Source organism: Cebus imitator, unplaced genomic scaffold, assembly GCF_001604975.1.
Source record: "Cebus imitator isolate Cc_AM_T3 unplaced genomic scaffold, Cebus_imitator-1.0 Scaffold90, whole genome shotgun sequence".
In the NCBI taxonomy this organism is placed as follows: Eukaryota; Metazoa; Chordata; class Mammalia; order Primates; family Cebidae; genus Cebus; species Cebus imitator.
In genome coordinates, this window is record NW_016107405.1 from 954,945 (window position 1) to 960,419 (window position 5,475).

A 5,475-nucleotide genomic window follows, 5' to 3' on the forward strand; every position below is an offset into this window, starting at 1 on the left:
TTGATGGGAATAGTGTTGAATCTGTAAATTACTTTGGGTAGTATGGCCATTTTCATGATATTGATTCTTCCTAACCATGAACATGGAATGTTTCTCCATCTGTTTGTGTCCTCTCTTATTTCATTGAGCAGTGGCTTGTAGTTCTCCTTGAAGAGGTCCTTTACATTCCTTGTTATTTGTATTCCTAGGTATTTTATTCTCTTTGTAGCAGCTGTGAATGGCAGTTTGTTCTTGATGTGGCTCTCTTTAAGTCTGTTATTGGTGTATAGGAATGCTTCTGATTTTTGCACATTGATTTTGTATCCTGAGACTTTGCTGAACTTGCTTATCAGTTTCAGGAGATTTGGGGCTGAGACGATGGGGTCTTCTAGATATACGATCATGTTGTCTGCAAATAGAGACAATTTGATTTCCTCCTTTCCTATTTGAATACATTTTATTTATTTTTCTTGCCTGATTGCTCTGGCTAGAACTTTCAGTACTATATGGAATAGGAGTGGTGAGAGAGGGCATCCTTGTCTAGTGCCAGGTTTCAAAGGGAATGCTTCCAGTTTTTTGCCCATTCAGTATGATATTGGCTGTTGGTTTGTCATAAATAGCTTTTATTATTTTGAGATACGTTCCATCAATACCTAGCTTATTGAGGGTTTTTAGCATAAAGGGCTGTTGAATTTTGTCAAAGGCCTTCTCTGCATCAATTGAGATAATCATGTGGTTTTTGCATTTGGTTCTGTTTATGTGGTGAATTATATTTATAGACTTGTGTATGTTGAACCAGCCTTGCATCCCCGGGATGAATCCTACTTGATCATGGTGGATAAGCTGTTTGATGTGCTGTTGCAGTATGCTTGCCAGTATTTTACTGAAGATTTTTGCATCTATGTTCATCATGGATATTGGCCTGAAGTTTTCTTTTCTTGTTGAGTCTCTGACGGGTTTTGGTATCAGGATGATGTTGGTCTCATAAAATGATGTGGGAAGGATTCCCTCTTTTTGGATTATTTGAAATAGTTTCAGAAGGAATGGTACCAGCTCCTCTTTGTATGTCTGGTAGAATTCGGCTGTGAACCCATCTGGACCTGGCTTTTTTTGTTGTTGGTAGGCTCTTATTGCTGCCTCGAGTTCAGCCCTTGTTATTGGTCTATTCAGGGTTTTGACTTCCTGGTTTAGGCTTGGGAGGATGCAACTGTCCAGGAATCTATCCATTTCTTCCCGGTTTACTAGTTTATGTGCATAGAGTTGTTTGTAATAATCTCTGATGATGGTTTGAATTTCTGTGGAATCTGTGGTGATATCCCCTTTATCGTTTTTTATTGCATCCATTTGATTATTCTCTCTTTTCTTTTGTATTAATCTGGCTAGTGGTCTATCTGTTTTGTTGATCTTTTCAAAAATCAGCTCCTGGATTTCTTGATTTCTTGAAAAGTTTTTTGTGTCTCTATCTCCTTCTGTTCTGCTCTGATCTTAGTTATATCTTGTCTTCTGCTATCTTTTGAGTTTTTTTTCATCTTGCTCCTCTAGCTCTTTCCATTTTGATGATAGGGTGTCAATTTTAGAACTGTCCTTGCCTCTCATGTGGGCATTTATTGCTATATATTTTCCTCTAGAGACTGCTTTAAATGTGTCCCAGAGATTCTGGTATGTTGTGTCTTCATTCTCGTTGGTTTCGAAGAACATCTTTATTTCTGCCTTCATTTCACTGTTTATCCAGTCAACATTCAAGAGCCAGTTGTTCAATTTCCATGAAGCTGTGCGGTTCTGAGTTAGTTTCTGAATCCTGAGTTCTAACTTGATTGCACTGTGGTCTGAGAGACTGTTTGTTACGATTTCCGTTCTTTTGCATTTGCTGAGGAGTGATTTACTTCCAATTATGTGGTCAATATTAGAGTAGGTGCAATGTGGTGCTAATAAGAATGTATATTCTGTGGATTTGGGGTGGAGAGTTCTGTAAATGTCTACTAGGTTTGCTTGGTCCAGGTCTCAGTTCAAGTCCTGGATATCCTTGTTAATTTTCTGTCTTATTGATCTGTCTAATATTGACAATGGGGTGCTAAAGTCTCTCACTATTATTATGTGGGAGTCTAAGTCTCTTTGTGAGTCATTAAGAACTTGCCTTATATATCTGGGTGCTTCTGTATTGGGTGCGTATATATTTAGTATTATTAGTTCTTCTTGTTGCATTGATCCTTTTACCTTTATGTAATGTCCTCCTTTGTCTCTTTTGATCTTTGTTTGTTTAAAGTCTATTTTATCAGAGATGAGAATTGCAACTCATGCTTTTTTTTGCTCTCCATTTGGTTGGTAAATCTTCCTCCATCCCTTTATTTTGAGGCTTTGTGTATCCTTGCAGGTGAGATGGGTTTCCTGGATACAGCACACCAATGGGTTTTGCCTTTGTATCCAATTTGCCTGTCTGTGTCTTTTGATTGGGGCATTTAGGAAATTTAAATTTAAGATTAATATTAATATATGTGAGTTTAATACTGCCATTTAATGCTAGCTGTCTGTTTTGCCTTTTAGTTGATGTAGATTCTTCATTATGCTGATGCTTTTTACGTTTTGGTATATTTTTGGAATGGCTGATCCTGGTTGTTCCTTTCTATGTGTAGTGCTTCTTTCAGAAGCTCTTGTAAAGCAGGCCTGTTGGTGATGAAATCTCTGAGTACTTCCTTGTTCGCTAAGGATTTTATTTTTCCTTCACTTGTGAAGCTTAGTTTGGCTGGATATGAAATTCTGGGTTGAAAGTTCTTTTCTTTAAGGATGTTGAATATTGGCCCCCCCCCCCTTCTGGCCTGTAGGGTTTCTGCTGAGAGATCTGCTGTGAGTCTGATGGGCTTCCCTTTGTGGGTAACCTGACCTTTCTCTCTGGCTGCCCTTAGCATTTTCTCCTTCATTTCAACCCTGGTGAATCTGACGATTATGTGCCTTGGGGCTGCTCTTCTTGAGGAATATCTTTGTGATGTTCTCTGTATTTCCTGGACTTGAATATTGTCCTGCCTTGCTAGGTTGGGGAAGTTTTCCTGGATGATATCCTGAAGAGTATTTTCCAGGTTGCATTCATTCTCTCTGTTATACTCAGGTACACCTATCAAATGTAGATTAGGTCTTTTCACGTAGTCCTATATTTCTTGGAGACTTTGTTCATTCCTTTTTACCCTTTTTTCTCTAATCTTGCCTTCCTGTTTTATTTCATTGAGTTGATATTCGACCTCACATATCTGTTCTTCTGCTTAGTCAATTCAGCTGCTGAAACTTGTGCATGCTTCGCAAAGTTCTCATGTTGCATTTTTCAGCTCCATCAATTCACTTATATTCCTCTCTAAGTTGTATATTCTCGTTAGCATTTCATCTAATCTTTTTTCAAGGATCTTAGTTTCTTTGCATTGGGTTAGAACACGTTCTTTTAGCTCACAGAAGTTTCTTATTACCCACCTTCTGAAGCCTGATTCTGTCACTTCATCACACTTATTCTCCATCCAGGCTTGTTCCCTTGCTGGTGAGGAATTGTGATCCCTTGTAGGAGAAGAGGTGTTCTGGTTTTGTGTGCTTTCATCCTTTTTGTGCTGGTTTCTTCCCATCTTTGTGGATTTATCCAGCTGTTGTCTTTGTAGTTGTTGACTTTCAGACTGGGTCTCTGAGTGGACATCCAGTTTGTTGATGATGAAGTTATTTCCTTCTGTTTCTTAGTTTTCCTTCTAACAGTCTGGCCCCTCTGCTGTAGGACTGCTGAGGTCCACTCCAGGCCCTGCTTGCTTGAGGATCACCTGCAGCGGCTGCAGAATGGTAAGGGTTGCTTCCAGTTTCTTCTTCTGCTATCTTTGTCCCAGAAGGATACCTACCAAATGTCAGTCTGAGTTCTCCTTTATGAGGTGACTCTTTGTGTATACAGGGGTCAGGGAGCTGCTTGAGGAGACAGTCTGTCCTTTATAGGAGCTCAAGTGCTGAGCTGTGATGTCCATTGTTCATTTAGAGCTGCTGGGCAGGTACGTTTAAGTCTGCTGTAGCAGAACTCATAAACCCCTTTTTTCCCCCCCAGGTGCTCTGTCCCAGGTGGTTAGGGCTTTATTTATGAGTTTCCGTTGTGCTACTGCCTTTTTTTTTCCAGGGCGGCCCTGCCCAGCGAGGAGGCAGCCTAGTCACTGTCTGCCTGCAGAGGCTTTGCTGAGCTGCTGTGCGCTCCGCCCAGCTGCTGTGTGAACTTCCCTGCAGTCCTGTTTATACAGTGTAGTTAGAACTGCCTCGGCAAGGCTGGCCCACCTCTGTAACGGCGGAGTCTCTCTGTAGTGGCGGGTTGCCTCAACAACAGCGGGCTGCCTCAGCAATGGCGGACTACCTCCGTTGTGGTGGACTGCCTCGGTAATGGCGGACGCCCCTCCCCCACAGAGCTGGACCTTCCCAAATTCAGCCGTGCTTGCTGTGAAACTCTCAACCCAGAGCATTTCCAATTGCTGTTTTTTTCTGAGGCCGAGCCTGATCACCTGGCTCCCTGCCTCAGAGCCACTTTTTTTAGTTGAACAGCCAGCTCTCTCCCAGGTGTTCCAGTCGCCTGTTGAAAAGGTGCTAGGATCTGTGTGATTTCCCGTACAGTGACCCGCTGCACTGGCTAAAACAGCAGGGCTAAGATTCGTGGCATTTTTCTGCCTGGGAATCTCCTGGCCTGGCTCCCTGTTTCATCCCCTTTTTAATCAGATGAATGGGCTACTCTGCCTTCCTGGAGCTCCATTCACCAGCTAAAATGGTGCCCAGACCTGTGTATTTTGTACGGAGAACTGCTGCCCCAGGGTGCTGGCAAAGCAGCCGCACCAGCCAAACCCGCCATGTTGGCAACCTGTGGGGCTCCTCTGCCTGGGAATCTCCTGGTCTGTGGGCAATAAAAATCCGTCTGAAAATGCGGCATCCACTCACCCTCTGCACTTTCATTGGGAGCTGCAATCCTGAGCTGCTCCTAATCAGCCATCTTGGATCCAACCCATCTCACTGTGGTTTTAATTTGCATTTCTCTAATTACTACTTATATTGAGCATCTTTTCATATGCTTATTAGCCATTCATATATGTTTACAATGAAATGTCTGTTCAAGCCTATTGCCCATTTTTAAATTGGGTTACTTATGTTCTTATGATTGAGTTTTAAGAGTTATTTACATATACTGGATACAAAAATAACTCTTTATCAAATAATTGATTGGAAAATGCTTTTTTCTTAGTCTATAGCTCATCATTATGTTTCCTTAATGATGCTTTTTAAGGAGCAAATGTTTTTAATTTTGAAAGTCTAATTTACCAACTTTTTATTTAAATTGAACATGCTTTTGGTGTCATATTTAAGAAATCTTTTCTAATCCAATGTCACAGAGATTTTTTTCATGTTTTCTAGAAGTCTTGTATTTTTAGCTCTTATATTTAGGTCTATAATCCATTTTTGATTCTTTTCTTTATAGTGTGAAACAACAGTCCAAGTTCTTTTTTTTTTTTT